The sequence below is a fragment of the Babylonia areolata genome, chromosome 1 (genome assembly GCF_041734735.1).
Source record: "Babylonia areolata isolate BAREFJ2019XMU chromosome 1, ASM4173473v1, whole genome shotgun sequence".
NCBI lineage: Eukaryota > Metazoa > Mollusca > Gastropoda > Neogastropoda > Buccinidae > Babylonia > Babylonia areolata.
The window spans coordinates 25,281,252-25,303,751 of record NC_134876.1 but is presented as its reverse complement, the minus strand read 5'-3'; the positions used below and the strand labels follow the sequence as shown (position 1 = coordinate 25,303,751).

Sequence of the window (22,500 nt, the reverse complement as noted above, 5' to 3'; positions counted from 1 at the left end):
GATTGTAGCTTTCACAGATTTGTCGTTCGTTCAGTCTTGTATATTTCATTGTTTGAATTCAAATTAATATGCAAGTTCTATCTCAAGACTTTCACAGAAATAAAGTGATGTCGATCTGTCTAGCAGCTAGATCAGCTGCACTTGTAATATGTTGTTCGTGAGCTGAATCCTCGACACAGAGAGATATGTTCTGAGTGCAGTGAGGACTGTAGCACTCCTATTAAACATAACAGCAACTGTACATACAATGGCAACCTGTTTATATTTTGCTGAGAAGCACGTAATCTGCACTCACCACCACACAATGAACACACACTCGATCTAGGAACACACACACACACACACACACACACACACACAGAGGGTTGTAGCTTTTACAAATAGGAGTCGTGTTACCGATCTTGTATCGCTTTTGTACTGTTGAGTTCAAATCAACAAGGCCCATCTCAAAATTTCGAAGACTCAATGAGATTTCGATTTGTGTAGCATGCACATCAAAACTGAACATGTATAATGTATACATTTAACTTTTTCCCACAGGCCAAAGTAGCTGGTTTATGCCTGTCCCTGTGAATGATGCCTCACCTCCTCGCTCGTGCGATCAGCCTTGTTTGCGTGCTTGGGGCGTTTTCTCGACAGGTTGGTTTGTTGAGTTCTTTTTTTTTTCTTCTCCTCGTTAAAACCACAAATTATTGACTCCCCCTTCCTCTTCCCCACTCACTCCCCTCTCTTTCTCCAGTGCACACACACACACACACACACACACTGAACTCAAAATATCGTCACGAATTATCTGCCTTGCATGACTTCCGGTTGACGTGCACACACTGCCGTCTTGTGCTTGCGCAGCATCGAAGTCGACATTTCTGCTGAAGATTTCACTGTGCATGGTAAGTTTGCTATAAAATAGTTTCTTTGAAATGTATACAAACGATCGGCTTCGAGTTTTTCTCCATTTGTCAAAACAGGGTAAAAGAATGTCCCCAATGAAGCGTAGCCATAAGTTATGCAGACGTTCTTTCTTCGAATGAAATGATAGCTGCAGATCCAAGCGGTGAAAAAACAGTAAACTGTTTAAACCGAGAACTGTTCTCACACAGACACATTGCATTAATTAGCTCTTCAAACGTGTTGATATTGTTGGGGAGGGGTAGGTGGGTGATATTTTAATAATCATGTTGAGTATTACTGACGAACAGGGACAGATCTGGAATGAATCGGTAGAAACCATAATTCGTAGATCTCGAGATATTAAACAGAGGTCTGAAGTGGTGAGGATCATACATATATCTGGAATCTTACAAAAAGAAAGAAAAAAAAAGAATGAATTGGTAAAAATCATATTGTTTATGATGAAAACACAGTCACCATCTGTGTTATGCCATGACGTCATGTAGTGTGATGCAGTGAACTCACACTAACATGTTTCAAATGTGTCAGCTTGTCGGAACCCGTGTCAGGCCTAGACTTACCTGCGTCGTCGGTCGTAAATCTAAATCAAGCAGGTGAGGTTAAAAACCAGGATGGCAGGCGAAAATGAACAAAAAGATAGGGTTGGACATAATAACGAAGGGAAGAGGGGGTGGGGCGGTGGGGGAGTGGAGGGCGTTTTGGGAGAGAGAAGGGTCGGGTGAATGAGTTGGTTGTGGTGAAATGACAGGGGGGCGGGGATGTGAAAGATGTGAAAAGACGGGGAGGGAGGGGGGATACAGTGAGATAAATATAGTCTGTAAACAATACATTCCATATTCTTCTTAGTTAAAAAAACCAAACCAAAACAAAACAAACAAACAAAAAAACAACAACAAAAAACCCACTGAAGTGGATATAAATTAATCTGGTCTTATTGTTTTTTCGTTTTTTGTTTTTTGCTGGTTAAAAAAAAAATTCTTTGTTCATTGACATTAACTGTTTTCATACATATGTATCCCATTACACTCATCCGTTCGTTCATTTGCTTCTGTTTCCGTGTTAGGTTCGATTATTGGTTTATTGTTCATTTATTATTCATTATGAATTTGTTATTATTCATTTCATGTTTGTAAATCTCTTTTTTCCGAGTGTGAGACACTTTGTCATGTTTTGGTAAATACTTGCATGGAAGGCACCGTTTCTGTGTTGTAGCTTTTGTTTGTTATTTCATCAGACATGACTGGACACATGATTGGCGCTCACTGGACTAAAGACCAGTGTTCCATATTGACAGAAATGTGGAATTCAGGATATTTCGACAGACACGACAAGCTCTTTTTTTTCCCTTCTGTTTCTGTATCTGTCCCTGTTTATCTGCATGTTTGCATGGGTTTTTTTTTCTCTCTCTCTTTCTCTCTCTATCTCTGTCTCTGTCTCTGTCTCTCTCTCTCTCTCTCTCTCTCTCTCTCTCTCTCTCTCTCACACACACACACACACACACACACACTTGATGCCGACTGGAAGAGGAAAAGCAAAACCCTGTGGGCAGGACGTGGTAAGAATTGGGGGTGAGGTGGGACATCGAGGTCAGAATAAACCCTCCAGTCCTACATAAACCAGGTGCAGATGTCCGATTTTACCAGGTCACAAAATGAGTACCGCCGCTATAAACGACGTTCTCCCCACGACCTCCTGGCTTTTTAGTGTGTAGGTGAGGACTGAGTTGGCAGTAGGAATGCTGCTGATGCCGATGCTGGACTGGGCAAGGGGGTGAAGCATGCCAGCCGTGCTGGTCACGTGCACACTGATTCTCCGCTTGGCACAGGTACTGGTGCCACAGCCAGCGTCATCAACTCACATCTTAATACACCAAAGAGCCTTTTTCCAGACGCTTTGCTTCCATTACACTGACACACACACACACACGCACACACTCAGATAGCCAGCAGTCTTCTTCTGACCGATAGGATGCGATACGACATGGGTGCCAACACCGTTACCGCTGTTGCTGATTTGAGACTGCTTTACGTTTTGTGCAAATGAAATTTGGTGCTTTTTTCCCACTTTTCCTTTTGGTATCTAAGACTGTCATGTGTTTAGTTTTTTTTTTTATTACGAAACCTTGTGCTTCTTTTATTTATTATTATTATTATTCTTATTTTTTAATCCTTTTTTTTTTTTTCATAATCCGAGACTGTCAGTGTCATAAGTTTAGTGCTTATGAAACCTGGTGTGGTTTTTTTTTCCTTAAAAAAAAAAAAAAAAAAAAAAAAAATCTGAAACTGTCATAATTTAGTGATTTATGAAGCCAGGTGTTTTATTTTATTACTTTTTTTTTTCTCTTTTGTTATTTGATGAGACAGCTATACGTTTAGTGCTTATGAAGCCTGATTTTTTTCTTTTTGTCTGAGACTGTCATACGTTTAGTGCTTATGAAACCAGGTTTTGTGTGTGTGTGTGTGTGTGTGTGTGTGTGTGTGTGTGTGTGTGTGCGTGCTTTTTTTTTCTTTTTCTTTTCTGTTTTTTTAGAGGGAGAGGGGTTGGGAGGGGGGTGTAGAGTCATCCATGTGACCTGGTGCTTGTCACCACCCTGTCGCTTGACACCTCAGTGAAAACGGGAGGAGGGGACGATTTGGACGTGCAGTTGGTGACACCGACTGTCAGCTTTTCCCCTTTTAACAGGTTCAACCTGTGGACAGGTGTGTGTGTGTGTGTGTGTGTGTGTGTGTGTGTGTGTGTGTGTGTGTGTGTGTGTGTAGATTTGTGTGCGCGCACGCGCGCGCGCGCGTGTGTGTGTTTCTTTTGCACCGTTCATGTAGTGGCCGAGCTGTTAATTTTTTTCCTACCCCAACTTGTTGCAGTGTTTCTGGAGTGTTCCACGCACATCAGACGTGACAAGAGAACCGAAGAGAGAGTTTCTCTGTCACAGGGTTCCTATTGAGTTATTTTGTGTTCGACTGGCGACTGATACAGTTCTCGTTCTTCGCGTTTGAATTTCTTTAGTTTCGATTTAGTCGCTTATTTGTTCAGAGTACTCAGTCTGCATCTGGTCATCTTTGGTCCATTGCAGTGATTGTGTCAACACAGTTTACAAACTACACCTGACGGACTTCGGCGACTGCGGAAGGTTGCTGTCACGCTGGAGAACACGACACCGAATTCAGTGGACATCACAAACGCGTTGCATCGGAATAGAACTGGACGATCCTAATTGCAGTGCGACGAAAAGTACAGAACTAGAAAGAAAATCCTGCTTCTTGAACAGGTATAGTACAATGCAGTACAACATAGTACAAAACAGTACATTATCGTACAGTGGGGTACAACACAATACAACACAACGCAACGCAACGCAGCGCCACGCAACGCCACACCACACCACACCACACAACACAACACAACACAACATCCGATTATCAATCCTATTGGAAATCATTTGTGCATTCAAAGGTTCGTCACTCACACCACACAGTCTCTCAGCCCACAACAGAAATGCAAAATAGTCTGTCTGCCCGTCTGTCCATCTGTGTGTTAGTCTGCTTGTAAAGATTGCATGCAGAAAAAGGCTATTGATAGATTGTTGTGTACTCACACACACTCTCACAAACACACACACACACACTTGGACGTACACGCACGCACGCACGCACACACACACACACACACATGTGATATGAAATTGTACATACCTGAGTTATACAAATGATAATGATAACAAATGATGATGACGGTAAAAATAGTGTTATATTACGGCTGTTGTTACGCCAGATGTTTGGGGGTGAAATCCCCCCCCCACCCCCCCACGCCCCTCTCCACCACCCCAGTCGGTTCCGAAGCATAACAGATAAAAAGTTATCTTTATTGAAATATACTCAACAGGTAGCTGTGTGGCATGAAATTATATAGACCTGTTATACAAATAATAAAGCTAATAATGATAATTGTAATAATGATGATGCTAATAATATAATCATAATGCTAATAAATATATCAATATTAATAGTAATATTGATAATAAATGATGTTGGTGATGTTATTAATTAGATACATAAAATAAATGACCAGTTACCCCCGACACTCACACCCAACCCAAACACACACGAACACATTCTCATCTTTCTTTGCCCGTGTTCAGGTCTGGCATGACTGTGTCATCCCCGAGATTCTAACCACAGGATTGCCATGTAGAGTCGGTTGTGTGTGTGTGTGTGTGTGTGTGTGTGTGTGTGTGTGTGTGTGTGTGTGTGTTTCCCCTTCCAAGTCTGCAAGTATTGTTAAAGTCTCTTTGTTGCAACCAGTTTTGTGCACATACCATTTCAAGAGTGCGCTTGATAAAACTTGTGCTTGTTGTGTTCAGTCGTGTAATGTTGATTGATACATGTCATTGTCCTTGAACGAATAAAACCTGTTAAAACCAGCTGGCCATTGATCTCGATCATACATCGTTTTGTTCGGTGCCGTCAGCAGTTCTTCATCTTGTTCAGCTTTGCACTAAGATGGCACGGAGTGATAAGTACGTTTGACCTCGACAATTCAAACGATACAGATGTTCATCGCGGTCGATGGCAGGTTGTCGAAGAAACAGGGCGAATTTTATACACTTCCCTTTTTAAACGGAGCCGCGTATTTTAAAAAATAAAAAAATAAAAAGCAGCCAATGGAGATAAGATTTGGAAGTGACTGTCAAAATTCTAAACAGTTAAATTTTAAAAGACGCAGAAAGCTTGAATCCAATGTTGAAAATGGTCGTGTGTGTGTGTGTGTGTGTGTGTGTGTGTGTGTGTGTGTGTTGTGTCTGTGTGTGTGTCTGTGTATGTATGTGTGTGCGTGTGTGCGCGCGCGCTCATACACATAACACAAATGTTCTAACGTGGAGTCTTTGCATCAGAAAGCGTGAATTTTGCTGTGGTGTTTTATGGTTGTTTTTGTTTTGTTTCTCTTGAGAAGAAACAGTACAAATCAGAAGATGAAGAGGAAACCAAGTCAGAAAATATTGCAGATAAGTTTCTAACCCAGTTGGCAAGAAAAGAAAAAAAAAGTTGAATATTTTTCTGGGAAAGACTTCATTAATCTAACATTTGAAAAAGGTAATCAAAATGGTGTTTGCCTTGATACTAAACACACACCCACACCCACACACACACACACAAACACACACAAACACACACACACACACACACACACAGGGGTTGAAGAAGTAATGCCGGGGTCGTGTATACCGAATGAGAATGTCAGACGACAGACCTGTTATTCATACAGCACAACCAAACGCTGTCTGTTAGGCGTTCGTGGGAGTCTGTAGTTTTCGCTTCCTCTCCTCAGTTCTTCCGTCACGAGTCAACCAGGCAACCAACCCACCATCCCTCACTGTGCACTAATGATTACTAGCAATTCTCAAGATCTGGTCAGAGCTGCGGACAACTGCTTGCTGTGGGTGCACCCACAGTGCATCCGATGTAAAATGAATGACAGTGTTGTTGGCATTGTTCTCGTTGCTTACACATATTCTGGGGAATGGGGCACTTCAGTGAACCTAGCATGCATGGATGAATGCACGTAAGCACTCACAGACAGACAGACAGACAGACACACACACACACACACACACACACACACACACGTGTGAACACAGGATGTCTTGGTGCACCAGGGACATGTGAACTCAGTGCAAAATCACCACGGCAGATGACTCGTCGCATGTTTCGCAGCACGTATGTGTGTGTATGTGTGTGTGTGTGTGTGTGCCACAAACATGCGGTAACAGGGGGAGGGGGGAGACGTTTTCAGTTTCAGTCCGTGGCCAGTATATTGTTAAGGGATACTAAATTTATTATCTCTCTGTCTCTCTGTCTGTCTCTCTCTCTCTCTATATATAAGTTTTCCATTCAAATTAAGCAGTGTTTGCTATATCCACATTCGTCAATTTGTCTGTCTCTGTGTCTACCTATCGCTGTGTCTGTCTCTCTGTCTCTCTCTGTGTCTGTCTCCCTATCAGTCTGTCTCTGAAGTCGTGAATAATGATGATGAACAGGTGATGATGATGATAATTATACTACTACTACCACTTGTAATAATAATAATAATAATAATGATGATGATGATAATGATAATAATAATAATAATAATGTACCTTTATATAAATCTTACTGTGCGGCTCAAAGAGCATAATTTAACAATAAAGGAGGCATGATTAAGGTGTATGATTGATGAAATAAAAAAAAATATATATATGAACTCGCTAAAACGCTATTTTAAGAAAAGTGTAACATCACTCACAACACATGCACACCTCTAATACCTCCCCCTTTTCCCCATAACACACGCGCGCGCGCGCGCGTACACACACATACACACACGCGCGCACGCGCATTTGTACAACGGATCATAGACATTCCACTTGAAGAAGACCAAGAATTGTGTATGTATGTGTGTGTGTGTATGTGTGTGTGTGTGTGTGTGTACGTGTGCGTGTGTGTGTGTGTGTGTGTGTGTGTGAGTGTGTGTGTGTGGTGTGTGTGTGTGTGTGTGTGTGTGTGCGTGTGTGTGTGTGTGTTCGTGCGTGCGCACGTGCATACGTGCGCCAACATTCCCACAGCGTTGAAGAAACAAAGCAGTGGTTGGAAATAGAAATGACACTAACCGGACACATGTTACGTGAGTCGCGCGCAGTAGGCTGTGACAAAGTTGGAAGTGACGAAAAGGAAGTTGTGGGTGTTTTATTTTGGAGGATGCGCGTTCCGCACGGTAGAATTCCATTGGTGCAGAGGATTAGACAGTCAGCGACAGTGACTGACTTGAGTGGCAGTGCCAAAGACGAAGCCGACATTGCAACACTGACTCTGCTTTTCTTGGAGAGCTTTGGCGTTTCAGAAAAAGGTGATTGTATTTTTGGTTACATTTAAAAAAAAAAAAAAAAAAAAATCGTTTTTTAGGCATGGCTGTTAAACCAACGAGAGTGTAGTGTTGTTGTTGTTGCTGTTATCAATTTTGTTTGCTGTTGTTGTTATTGTTCTTATCTTTTTTGTTGGTGTTCCTGTTGTTTTAACTGCCTCAGCTACTGTTTCAACTTAGTACGCTTCTGTTACTTTTGCTATTATTGGAGTTCTTCTTAATATTGTTCTTGTCATCATTGTTGTTTCTACTATTCTGCCAGCATGCATGCAGATAAACCAGGATACAAATTACGTTATCGGTGTTGGTTTTGTAATGTTATTGTGAGCTATTGTACTTCCGTCTTAGTTGATTTTATTGTTGTTGAACAGTTGACACACTACTGAGAATGATGAAAAAAAAAAAAAAGTGCATTGTGTGACTGGGAATGCAGATCGTGATGAACAATAGATTCTGACGGTGGCCGTGCAGTTGCTTTTTAAGAAAAACTGACTCACATGGTTTGTCAAAAAAGAATGGATTTTTAAAAGGAAACTTGCCTGACAGAAAAAAGGTTTAATTGTGTAGTTAAAAACAACAAAAAATTCCCAACAAATCTGGCTTGTACAATTTGTCGAGAAACAATAGTTGATGTGTTTAAAGGAAACGTTGCTTGAAATATTGCTTCGACGAGAAACAGTGCTATGCGAATAGTCTTCAAGAGAAACCTGACTGAAAAGATTAGCAATACCGAAAAGTAGCTGTGTACAAGATTTGACATAAATTCCAAGGAAAAAAAGTATGTAAAAAATAAAAGTGTGTTTTTCAGTGGAAGCCTAACTCATGCGTTTGCCGGCCAAAAAGAATGCTTGCTTTTGAATTGAATGCATTTTGTTGTTGTTGTTATTCTTTCTGAGTTGTCGTTCCGTTCACTGTTATTCATTTTCATCGCGTGTCTCTGTATACTTAGGTAACATCACCAATGACTGGAGGGCTGGGGTGGGGAGGGGGCGAGGGGAGGGAGGGGGGTGGAACTAAGAGACAACAGATGGGGGAAGTGTGGGCGGGGTGGGTGGGGGTCCTGGGCTGGATAACATGAGCGATGATAGCAGCGCTAAGTTTGCTCAGCCTTGGGAATGTTCCTGAGTCACAGACCTCGGAAAATCAAACTTCCCCCTGTAAACTAAGACTGCTCGTGCAACTCAGACTGCCAGAGAGATGCAGACACAATTGAAACCATCTGCTGCAGCGCAAAGTAAACACGACAGGCCTCACTCAGTGGTTCCTGGCCACTGTGTGTACACGTTCTCAGTTTTGTCATCACTCTCATCATCCCAGCAGGACGGCGAACAACGCCTTCCAAGTCCTAGTCAGAGGGACGGTCAGTTACCTAACCCCTAACGAGCATCACTGGCCAAGCAGAAGTGCGCAGCGTTCCCGGGCTCACAAGAGCAAACGAGCCTCGTCGTGACTCCAGCAGTGATGAAACGATCTGCACGTGTTGCATGGCAGGAAGGGAAGCGCGGTCACCCTTTCGAAACCACCTGTACAGCCAACTAGCATCGTCGCCCTTTACAACCTCCGCACGACTGGGCGTTTTTGCACGCTGCGCGATGTTGCTAGCACACGGCGTGCAGAAGAGGTTAATTAATGTAGGTTTGCACGGCACTGTGCGCTTAACTTACCTCTTGATTTATGAAAGACCTGTTCTTGGGGGAAACCGATAACCACTGGCATCCCCGCTCCCCGGTGCCACGAGTGCACGGGTGTTTGTCCTTCGTACCGAAGACCGGGTACCTGTCCGCCTTGTGTATATGTCAGTGATGATGTATCCCTCCCTTGACATTAACACAGCCAGCCTCACTGACACGGCTATGGGCCATATGGGTCTGCCCACCTCTGATGGTCACGATAACGAACAAAACCGATTTTCTTTGCCGCAGAGTTAAGTAGCTTTTTGTTGTTGTTGTGCTGGCTAAACGATAAAAAAAAGTAGATGGCGGTTTTGTGTTTTCGGGGTTCAAAGTGTTAGGAGTTTGGAAGAATAGATTTGTAGGCTTAGATTTCGGATTCCTGTTGAAATAGGGGTTCGTTAATTACTGTTGGTCAAATTCTTCATGAATATTAGCTCCGTCCATATTTTACATGTTGAGGTGTTTTTTTTAAACGAAATCAACTTGAAGTGGTGGTTAATTATTAAACAGTAATTGAGTGGAGATGTTTTCAATGTAGTTTATATATTTATTACTGTGTATTTTAATGTGTGGAATATATAATGTATAATTATGTGTGTAAGCTATTAGGAAGTAAAACAACAACAAAAAACTACAAGCCTCGTATGCTCTTGGCTTGCTGTAGTCTCGAGGTAACAAATGGAGACGGGCCATCGATTCTCACATGAGTGTGATACTCATTATTCGGATACGTTGCTCGTTTTCAGTACGCACATACATACACATTGTTCGGTGTTTAAAAAAACAACAACCTTCTTCTTCTGTTTGTCAGAATAATCTCCAATACACTGCCTTCTTTATTTTATTCTCATTAAACAGTTCTTCCACTTTTTAAACAATTCTTCCACTTCTTCTTCCGTTTCTTTCTTTCTTTCTTTCCTTCCTTCCTCCCACCCTCCCTCCTCTTCCTCTTCCTCCTCCCCCCCCCCCTTCTTCTCGTCTACAACTATAGCATGCATATGATTACTCAACGGAGGTTTCCAGAATGTGTGGAGGGAAGAAGAAGGTGAATGGCATCCAGGGCCATCCAGCCGCTCTTGCAGCTGGTGTTTTTTTTTTTTTAAACGCCGATAGCATGTGTTGGCAGGCAAAGATCAATACGAACAAAATGCACAGGGGGTCTCCTTTAAGTGCAAGTCCCGTCCGCACCCCGCCGGACCCCCCACCCCACCCCATCCCCCTGCACCCTCGTTCCCCCTCCCCGCTCTGGTCGACAACACTGGAGCAGTTTACACACAAGACGGTTTGGTTTTATGGTGTCATGTTTCAACCTGACGAGGTGTGTTCAAAGAAAGTGATCGACAGCCGCCCCCACACAAGTTCTGACATCCAGTGGTGGTTGTGCCTGTACTGATGGGGTTGACGTTCTTGAGGGTGGTGGTGGTGGTAGTGGTAGTGGTGGTGGAGATCGTGTTTGCCCGAAATGATGTCAGCTGCCACGTCAGTAATACTGTTGGCAGGGGTTGTATACATATATATTAGAAAAAAACAACAAAACAAAACAACAACACAACCAACGACTGGAAGTTGCGTTGTCACAACAGACATACAGATTAATCGCGCATGCATGCACGCACGCACAGACAGACAGACACAGACACACACACACACATCATAGTAATCAATATATATGACTATGTATTTCCCAGCTTACAAAGATGAGAGAGAGAGAGACCTGGGGCTTCTCAGTATAATTAGATGTTCGATAAAGACTATAACTCTCCATATGTTGAATGGAATGAATAAAGCATATTCAGAACCTTAAAAAAACAAAACAAAAAAACAAAACAAAAACAAAACGAAAACAAACAAACAAAAACAGAAACAAAAAAAAAGAGAATAAAAAAAAAAGAAAAAAGAAAAGAGTCTTTTTTTTTTTTTTTTTTTTTACCCTGGGCGAGTCCATGAATATTCCGAGGACGTTCGGACTCTTTAGCAAATTGCTTACTGTATAAACACGATGATGAAGATCAAGATATGATCATAAGTGATGAATCTGTATGACCAGCTTCATTCCTGCCTTCTTTGTTTCGTTCTTTCCTTTGTTACTTTCTGTCAGGTTTACAGTGTGTTTATTAACCCACTGTTTGTGTTTATTTAACATCAGGAAATGTATTTCATGTGATAGTAACATACTCTTTTTCTTCCCACCAGTCTTGCTTTTCTTTTCTCTCTTCCACATCGCTCTCTCTCTCTGACTCTCTCCCTTCTGTCTTACTCACTCTCAGCTTTTCTATCATCATGATGTCTTTGTATCTGCCTGTGTCTGTATCTCTCAGCGAGTACTCACTTGCGTGCGTGCACGCTTGCCTCACAGTGAGAAAGCTCGTATGAGTAAGAAAGAGAGAGAGAGAGAGAGAGAGAGAGAGAGAGAGAGAGAGATCCACTGAAAATGGGTCACAACATCTGCTAATGGTAAAATACGTTTCATATATGGACAAAAATTAACGGCGTAATAAGTGCAATAATTTTGGATAATTTACCGCCTGTTCCCGATTCGCCAGTCACAAAACTGCGTGATCCCGATTCCCCTATTTCCCAGGTCACCTGTGTACTCAGTCAAACTCTTAAGAGGCCATGGAGGATGGCGGTACGTTCAAAGAGCAGGGGGAACGGGAAGAGGCAAATCGGACCTGTACCTGTCTTCCACCCCCTCCCCACCCTCCCATCCAGCGCTGTCCGCCCCCTGCTTTCTGTAACCATTACTGTAAACAGGAAGACCTTTCGGATGAGTCGATAATCGGGGTTCCGTGTGTAGCGTGCACTTCGCGCACGTGAAAGAACCCACGGCAACACATTGGTTTGTCCTTTACCCTATTGTGTCTGATTGATCGTGAAATGTATCCATTTGGAATGAAAAGAAACTCCTTTGCAAAGGTGGAAAAAAAAAGAAGAAAAAAAAGGAAAAGGAAAAAAAAGAGACAAATTCGTGAGGAAAATGCACTTTGGAAAAGGGGGAAAATGCACCAAGGACAACAAATGGACTTGAAGATAGAGGGAAATAAGTTTGGCGCCGCACTGTGGCCACGCTCTGACCCCGAACTGGACATGGGGAATTCATTTGTGACAAAAGTTAGCAATTCAATACAGTACAATACAAATCAGTACAGTACTGCATAGTACACAGTACAGTAGAATACAGTACAATATAACAGAGTACAATACGACATGATAGGGTACAGTACAATATAACAGAGTACCAGTACTGCATAGTACACAGTACAGTAGAATACAGTACAATATAATAGAGTACAATACGACATGATAGGGTACAGTACAATATAATAGAGTACAATACAATGCAATACAATTAAATACATTACAGCGACCCTTACCTTGAAGCAAAACTGTTTTAGCCAATTTGAACACATCAGCAAGTAAACAATATATTATTGTATGCGCTGATGTAAGGAGGTTTTTATTTATTTTATTTATTTATTTATTCATTTATACATGTTTCTTTTAAAAGCTTTCCCCCCCAGCAGTGAAATACGTACGTTTATCGATTGAAGACTGGATGTCAGCTTCAGTGTGTCTCACGGCTTCTTTCAACCCCCTCCCCACACCCCACCTGTCTATTGCTAAACCACGGCAGTTACAGCTGTTGTCGCCACGAGGCTCTAGCAGGGCAACATCTTCAGCTTAACTTCACTGGTGTAAGTTCATTCAATCTTCTTTGTAAAAAAAAAAAACCCAAAAAACAACAACAACAACAAAAAACAACACAAAAGTTCGTTTCAATCATGTTTATCCAGTGAATAGAACGACTCCTCAGAACTAAGGCGAATAGAAAGTGGCCAATTGCTTGACCAGCGAACCAGAGTGAATTATGAAGCTTTTCCACGATTCTTTCGTTGTATTCACACACACACACACACACACACAGAGAAAAAAGACACAAACGCGCACGCACGCACACACACACACACACGTACGTCATTTCGTCATCATTAAGCAAACTGTTTCCCTGTCAGGGCCTCGACAGCGGAAGAGGGTGGTAAAAGTTTGAGGCAACATGCACGTGTCTTCGTACTTGATATATCTTGACGCACATCGGGAAAAAAGACACTGCGCAGGCAACACGTGTGAAACTGAAACTACCAGGCATGCAAAGTGAACTGGGTTCACTCCCGCGGCACACTCCAGGCGTCGGTTGAGTTTGTGACAGAGAGAGACAGAGAGAGAAAAGGAGAGAAACATTTGACGTCTTCTTCAGTGACCCTTCGATGTGTAGGCCATAAAAAGAAATATATATATATATATATAAATATGTGGTGGAAATGATATACTTAAAATTTTGGTCTGACATAGACATCAAAAGAAAAATCAACAACGATATTTTGCTGTTTTGAACGAAAGACCGCATCAAAGTTGGAAGCGTGCGAATCGGGCATAATTTTGTGAGTATAACACAATATCCACATTTCTTCCCCTCCACTCCTCTGTGTGACTGGCGGAGTGAACGTCCACGCCTTGTAGTGAACACTGACTGCTCATTGTGTATTGAGGGGAAAAATTGTGCATATTGCCTGTTTATATTTATAGGAGGAGGTGGGAGGGGGTGGGGGCTCGTGTGGGGCAGAGCGAGGGGGTTTTTAGAACTGGAAGTGGGGTCTTGCTGTGATTTGAGCGCAGGACGTTCTCTTGGAGTTGATTTGCGTGCATTTGTGATGATTTGTTGGTGCGGTTCTGTGAGGCCTGGATCCTTGGTGCATGTTTTGACCAGGGTAATTGTGATATGATCTATCTTGCTGTGATTTTTGGGCCTATGTGATGTGAGACTATGATATTGACTGTGATGATTTTACATTATATGTGCATATGTATGTGTGTGTATATATGTATGTATGTGTGTGTATATATATATATATGTGTGTCTGTGTGTGTGTGCGTGCGTGCGTGCGTGTGTGTGTGTGTGTGTGTGTGTGTGTGTGTGTGTGTGTATGCCACTTAGTTTAAAGTATGTACATTTTCGCAAATGTGATGTGAGACTGTGTCTATTTATTTTATTCTGTTTTGTTTCATTTTTATTCTTATCTTATTTTTTTAATACATATTAAATGATATTTTATGTCACTTGATCATAAATTTGTATATCTTATTGTAAAGCGCGGTGAGCCCCATTTAAGATAGGGGTACTGCGCTATATAAGCCTGCATATTATTATTATTATTATTATTATTATTGTTATTATTATTATTATTATTATTATTATTATTATTAAGAGTAGAGGGAGGCTGGTGTTTGAACATGTTTAGTATATTTTATCAGTTGGACAATGATTATTCAAATGCACAACTACTGGTTTGCTACGTGATTCTTGACACTTCATGGCGAGGTTTGGTGAAACAAGTGCGCCTCCCGTCTCGATCATAAACCAAACAAGAACCTAGTAGAAGGGGCGTATGACTTAGACAAATCGAAGTCGCAACCACTGCTTCTGATGCTGCTGCAACTACTGTTACACTTACAACTGCTGCGGCGCTGCTTCTGCTTTTGAGAAAAGTGCAAAAGTGACTTAGGAAGGTTGAACAAAAGACAAAGAGAAATGGTCGGATCTCATTATTTTCCTGTGTGTCTTGAATCAGATCTTCTGTGGTGTGTGGCCTCATAGCGACCTGACATTGACAGGTGGTGCATCTGTGTTGGGATTGCGAGAGAACAAACACACACACACACGCACACATTCGCACGCAAACAGAGAGAGAGAGAGAGAGAGAGAGAGAGAGAGAGAGAGAGAACACACGTATCTCTGTGTCAGTCTCTCTCTGTCTCTATCTCTGTCTGTCTGTCTGTCTGTCTCTCCCTCTCTCTCTCACTTTCTCTCCATCCTCGGTTTCTATCTTTTCCCCTCTGACTGCTCTCTCTCTCTCTCTCTCTCTCTCTCTCTCTCTCTCTCACTGTGTCTGTCTGTCTGTCTGTCTCTCTCTGTGTCTGCCTGTCTGTCTCTCTGCCCCTATGACTGCTCTATCACTGTTTCTGTCTGTCTGTCTGTCTGTCTCTCACTGTATCTGTCTGTCTGTCTCTGTGTCTGCCTGTCTGTCTCTCCCTGTGTCTGTCTGTCTGTCTGTCTCTCTCTGTGTCTGCCTGTCTGTCTCTCTCTCTGCCCCTATGACTGCTCTCTCACTGTTTCTGTCTGTCTGTCTCCCCCTTTCTGTCTGTCTGTCTGTCTGTCTGTCTGTCTCTCTCTGTGTCTGTCTGTCTGTCTCTCTCTGTCTGCCTGTCTGTCTGTCTCTCTGTCCCTATGACTGCTCTCTCACTGTTTCTGTCTGTCTGTCTCCCCCTTTCTGTCTGTCTGTCTGTCTCTCTCTGTGCCTGTCTGTCTGTCTCTCTCTGTTTGCCTGTCTGTCTCTCTCTCTGCCCCTATGACTGCTCTCTCACTGTTTCTGTCTGTCTGTCTCCCCCTTTCTGTCTGTCTGTCTGTCTGTCTGTCTGTCTGTCTCTCTCTGTGTCTGTCTGTCTGTCTCTCTCTGTGTCTGCCTGTCTGTCTCTCTCTGCCCCTATGACTGCTCTCTCACTGTTTCTGTCTGTCTGTCTCACCCTTTCTGTCTGTCTGTCTGTCTCTCTCTGTGTCTGTCTGTCTGTCTCTCTCTGTGTCTGCCTGTCTGTCTCTCTCTCTGCCCCTATGACTGCTCTCTCACTGTTTCTGTCTGTCAGTCTCCCGCTTTCTGTCTGTCTCTCTCTCCCTCTCTCTCAAGCGAGAAATGGCATTACTGTGGAAAGCAGATTCATGTTGAACCAGATGACAGCTGCCTGGGTGTTACATTGTCTGCCACATTCAGACTGATCAAGGTGCTTAGGAACAGCTCTGGAGAGCATTCGTGGGGATCAGACCATTTGTATTTCAGACTTTTGAAGGATTCCATTTGCTACTTTCTTTAAAATATCGATACAAAAGCAGAACCTCTTTGTCTGTCTGTCACTCTCAAAATATATGTATGTATGTGTGTGTGTGTTTACATTGGGGATGGCGTGTGTGTAGATAAGATGTAATTGAAAAAGTACACATCGACGTTTGGGATTTTGGAAGTTGGTCCAAAACAGTATTGCTCTTGGGAGAGTGTGACAGATTTCTGTCAATATAGTTTCAGTATTGATACGTATGTTTGTGTTGTGAAGTGCTTGTGAAGACTTCGTTCCATATGGGCCTGACAGAAGACACCCTAAACAACGCAGCAAAATGTTGCAAAATGCATGATCGATCTGGCAGGCGTGACTGGGCTACCAGTATCAGTATCAGCTCAAGGAGACGTCACTGCGTTCGGACAAATCCTTATACGCTACACCACATCTGCCAAGCAGATACCTGACCAGCAGCGTGACCCAACGCGCTTAGTCCGGCCTTGAGGGGGAAAAAAAAAGAAGTAAATAAATAAATAATTGATTAATTAAAAAAAAAAAAAAGAAAATAAAAATAATATTTAAGAAATTAAAAAAAAGGAAAAAAAAAAAAAAGTAAGAGCACTGTTGTGTACATACATCTTTGGGGATGGTTGGGGAAATGCAAATGCAAATGTGGGGAGCGTTTGACATATGGACGGGTGGTCTCGTTCTGTCAGGAACGGTGTGACTCGCTCTCACTTTGTACGTACCTTCCAGAAATAGTGACGAGTTTTGCTATGGATGTCAGCTACAGATGCACACAAACGCTGTAGTGTTTTGTGTTTTCTGAGGTGCAGCTGAATTAGAGAAAAAAGCGCGTTGGGTTATACTGCTGGTCGTGCATCAGTTAAACATGTGGTGTAGCGGATATGGATTAGTCCGAACACAGTGACGTCTCATTGAGTATCTGAACTGAACTATACTGAGTAGGTATATCCCCGCCACACAATACAGGAGTATATCCCACGTCACTCACACACGAGAGACATAAATAACTGCGTCATGTCAGTACATAAGAGGGTTTTTCAGTGCAACTCCTCACCCCTCTTCCCCCAACACCCCCCCCCCCCATCTCTGGTTATTTGAGAACGTTGACATGTGGCCGTATTCTTTTCTGTCGTCAGTGTTTCCTCCATCTGTTGATGGGTCTGTCTCTGTCTCTTTTTCTTCATCGCTCTCTCACTGGAGTGATGGAGTGATGGCCTAGAGGTAACGCGTCCGCCTAGGAAGCGAGAGAATCTGAGCGCGCTGGTTCGAATCACGGCTCAGCCGCCCGGATATTTTCTCCCCCTCCACTAGACCTTGAGTGGTGGTCTGGACGCTAGTCATTCGGATGAGACGATAAACCGAGGTCCCGTGTGCTAGCATGCACTTAGCGCACGTAAAAGAACCCACGGCAACAAAAGGGTTGTTCCTGGCAAAATTCTATAGAAAAATCCACTTCGGTAGGAAAAACAAATAAAACTGCACGCAGGAAAAAATACAAAAAAAATGGGTGGCGCTGTAGTATAGCGACGCGCTCTCCCTGGGGAGAGCAGCCCGAATTTCACACAGAGAAATCTGTTGTGATAAAAAGAGAAATACAAATACAAATACACACTCTCTCTCTCTCCCTGTCTTTCTCTCCATCTGTGTCTGTTTCCGTCGGTCTGTCTTCCTCTGTGTTTGTCAGTGTCTGTGTCTGTCAGTCTTTCTGTCTCTGCTTTTCTCTCCCTCTCTGAAATGCTGAAAAGACAGGATAGAAAGAAAGGCAAAAGTGAAGAAGAGAAAAGAAAAGGGGGAAAACCCCAAAAGAAAGAAGAGAAAAAGAAAGGAAAGGAAGAGGATATGCAACACGATACAGGCAGGATTTACGTAGGGACGTCACCAGAAAAAGGGAGCGCACTTCGGTTGAACACAACTGTTTGTGTTTTGACCCGGACAGTGTCACCAGACATCCGGGGAACCGTTGAACGCGTGAAGCGTGCGCTGTGTGTGTGTGTGTGTGTGTGTGTGCGCGCGCGCTCGTTCTGTATTAATTTTGTACATGCCAAGTAAGTAAAGTCAAGAATTAAACAGCTTTGGTAAACCAGTAAGTTAATACACTTTTCTTTTCAACCGAGCCTTAAGAAAAGAAAATATCCGTGTGTGTGTGTGCGTGTGCGTGTGTGTGTGTGCTTACTAAGTGCAAGTGGGTCCCAGCGTGTTCTTTTTGTATATTGTAGACTGGTGCCAGTGTGTGTGTGTGTGTGTGTGTGTGTGTGTGAAGGAAAAAAAAAGAGGGGGTGTATCTTGTTTAACGCCTCCATATTAATAAGGTTAAAGAGACAGCTTTTTCGTTTCTTTTGGTGGAAAAGCTGAGGAAAAAAGGTTCTGCAGTGGGTTTTTGTTTTTGTTGTTTTAATTTAAAATTTTCATTTTCTTTACGTCCAAACCATGAGGGAGAAAAGCTGATCTGATCATCATGGTTTTGCCATGATGTTCTGACCCTGTTCATCTGCGTGTTGAGGTTTAAGATTTGATAACACTTAAAACTTTACAAGAGGAGCCCACGTTTGTGTGAATCGGACGACTGGACGACGACGTTGCCTCGGGGCGTTGAGTCTTGCCACGCTCAGTGTAAATGAGGACCACAGCTCATCAGCTGGGCGGACCAGCTAAATTCTAAGTGACATTGTGAAGTTTGTGAAGTAAACGACCAATTGGTCATGTTATTCAAATCGTGGCTCACGGTTCAGAGTGTGGGTCATGTTCAGAGCGTTGGTCATGTTGTTTAGAGCGTTGGTCATGTTGTTCAGAGTGTGGGTCATGTTCTTCAGTGTGGGTCATATTTGTTCAGAGCATGGGTCATGTTGTTCAGAGCGTGGGTCATGTTGTTCAGAGTGTGGGTCATGTTGTTCAGAGCGTTAGTCATGATGTTCAGTGTGGGTCATATTGTTCAGAGCGTTGGTCATGATGTTCAGTGTGGGTCATGTTGTTCAGAGCGTTGGTCATGATGTTCAGTGTGGGTCATGTTGTTCAGAGCGTTGGTCATGATGTTCAGTGTGGGTCATTTGTTCAGAGCGTTGGTCATGATGTTCAGTGTGGGTCATGTTGTTCAGAGCGTTGGTCATGATGTTCAGTGTGGGTCATGTTGTTCAGAGCGTTGGTCATGATGTTCAGTGTGGGTCATGTTGTTCAGAGCGTTGGTCATGATGTTCAGTGTGGGTCATGTTGTTCAGAGCGTTGGTCATGATGTTCAGTGTGGGTCATGTTGTTCAGAGCGTTGGTCATGATGTTCAGTGTGGGTCATTTGTTCAGAGCGTTGGTCATGATGTTCAGTGTGGGTCATGTTGTTCAGAGCGTTGGTCATGATGTTCAGTGTGGGTCATGTTGTTCAGAGCGTTGGTCATGATGTTCAGTGTGGGTCATGTTGTTCAGAGCGTTGGTCATGATGTTCAGTGTGGGTCATATTGTTCAGAGCGTTGGTCATGATGTTCAGTGTGGGTCATATTGTTCAGAGCGTTGGTCATGATGTTCAGTGTGGGTCATGTTGTTCAGAGCGTTGGTCATGATGTTCAGTGTGGGTCATGTTGTTCAGAGCGTTGGTCATGATGTTCAGTGTGGGTCATGTTGTTCATAGTGTGGGTCATGTTGTTCAGAGCGTGGGTCGTGTTTCAGAGCGTGGGTCATGTTCAGAGCGTGGGTCATGTTGTTCAGAGCATGGGTCATGTTGCTCAAAGCGTGGGTCATGTTGTTCAGAGAGGGTATCGTTGTTGGAGGGCGTGGAGACCTGGATGTCTGGTCCGGTGCGAGGTCTGTCTGGCGATTCGATACAAGAGGGAGCTCTGGGATTGTGTTTCTCTGGTCCCTATTCACATACACGCAGGCATCTAAAGGCATGACTCAAGTGACAGGTGTTTCTTCTCCATCCATTATCTTCCTCAGGGCTGTGTGTAGATCGACGTGTTGTTTTTTTCACCCCTCGTGCTAGCGAAGCCCAGGGCCTTCATTGGCGGTGGGAGATGGAGAATTAACCTGCTGATCAGGCAGTAGTATTGACCTGAGAGAGAGAGAGAGAGAGAGAGAGAGAGATGTGGGGAGGGGAGGGGGCTGTAAAAAGACAAACACGCGCGCGCGCGCGCACACATGTGCGCGCGGGTTCACTCACTCACTCACTCACTCTCACGCTCTCTCAAAACTTATACAGTCCTAAACAGTCAGAAAGAACAAATTGTGCACTCTCTCTCTCGCTCGCTCGCTCTCACTGTCTTTTATTTATTTATTTATTATTATTTTTTTTAAAGCTTATTTATCTATTTATTCATTTGTTTTTCAAGCTGATGGTTTAGGCAGCTGAGTGGTCAAACCAAGCCATAAGAGAGAATGATAGACAGAGGGAAGAGGAGGGGGTGGGAGTGGGGAGGGGCCGTGGAAGAGTGACAAGACACAGAGAAGCTTGGCTCAGTGGGGGCAGGAAAGTTTTATGTTTGCGGGGTCGGTAGGTTCAACTTTAAACTTTTTTTTTTTTTACCGCCGTTTTGACAGTGAAATCCGAGAGCCGCGAGGGATTACAGTGACAGAAGAAAGCTCCTGTAGACTGCTAGCAACCCACCATGGGCCCCGACCTAGGTTGAACGGCCGAATGGTTAGAGCGCTGGACTCTAGCCTGAGTTTCCTGAAGTCCATACACGGTTTCGGCGCACACATAGTGGATTAAAGATGGAGGTTTCACCGATCTCCCAGGTCAACATGTACACGCACACCAGTTAGTGTCACCCCTCTCCCCCTTCTCCCCCCTCTCTCCAACTCCCCCTTCGTGAGTTGTACACACACAGAAGATCAAATAGCATGTTAAAGATCTTAATCCATGTCAGCGTTCGGTGGGTTTTGGAAACAAAAACATTCCCGAGATGCCCCCCCAGCATGGTGGGGGTAAAAACAGCCATACACATAAATGCCGACTGGTACATACTGGTGAAGGTGGAGGAGTTGCATGCAGCCCATGAATGCTGAAGTCCCCACTGTAGGGGGTCAGGGGCACGACTGACTGCAGTCAGACTTCACAAAAAGTTTGAGCACCACTTAAAAAAAGCGGTTTTATGTTTTAATTAAATACAAAAAAAAAAAGAAAGAAAAAAAGAAGATAAATCAAGAGATTATTTAGTGACAAGAAACTCTAGGGAGAGCTGGACAGCACAAGGCCTTCAGAGATTATGCAGGCCGCATTACGGTCCACCACTGGCCTTACCTCTCATTGAACACACAAACGGCTGTTTCAGGCACACGTGCACTATAAACAGCTTGAAAAATGCTTTTGAAAAATCGATGTTTCAGTTCAACATTGGCGGTTATTAGTGAACGACAGCTGTGATTTTTCATTGTTAAGAGAGAGAGAGAGAGAGAGAGAGAGAGAGAGAGAGAGAGAGAGAGAGAGGCAACCATAAACACAAACATGTACACACATAAACACACTGGCACACCAACAGAGAGAGTGTGTGTGCGTGTGTATGTGTTATTCAAGGAAGAAGGTGTGTGTTACGTAAGAGCTAACGACCGCGGTTTAAAAGAAAGCAGAACAAAGACAGGGAAAGCCACCTGTGCCGATCTTTCGGTGACCTATCTGATGCAATGTGCGCACGGTGTGGCAAAGCACGTACAGGTTCCTCCCCCCCGCCGGTCCCCCGTTCTCAGCCTCTATCTCGCCAAACAGCTCACATATACACGCACACGCGCGCGCGCGCGCACTCAGGCTACACACGCAGACGCATGCACACGCGCGCGCACGTATACACACAAACACACACATAAAACAACAACAACAACAACAACACACACACACACACAAACAGAATCAACGGAGCAGAAAATTGTAAGAAGCGAGCTGGACAACGGTGGGAGGAGACGACGAGCAATGTTTCCACATTTCACCTGTAGTGGTAAGTTTAACGACCTATTGACATTTCGCCTTCAACATCAAGTTGTTCGTGGCTGTGGTCTTTAACTTCACTAAGGAACTGGACTTCAAAAGAGGTCAGGATAAGCAGGGTAGGATAAGCAGGGTATGCTTAGTCTCGGAGACCGGACAGCGTGACTCGTCGCCTAGGTAACGCCCTGGCGTGACGCCCATTGAGGGTATGAGGAA

The 22,500-nt window shown here is 43.5% G+C and overlaps 1 protein-coding gene across 3 annotated transcripts in view; it reads left to right on the top strand.

The window, feature by feature from the left end:
- The first annotated feature begins 7,650 nt into the window (after window positions 1–7,650).
- LOC143281022 (innexin unc-9-like) overlaps window positions 7,651–22,500 on the top strand; it is a 47,784-nt gene continuing 32,934 nt past the window's right edge. The window contains exon 1 of one of the 3 annotated variants that reach the window (XM_076585924.1): window positions 7,651–7,788. The gene's annotated coding sequence lies outside the window, so the exon portion shown is untranslated. Of the gene's footprint in view, window positions 7,789–13,696; window positions 13,916–14,227; window positions 14,243–22,500 lie in introns of those variants that run through there. The other 2 variants (XM_076585915.1, XM_076585933.1) reach the window with 2 other exon arrangements.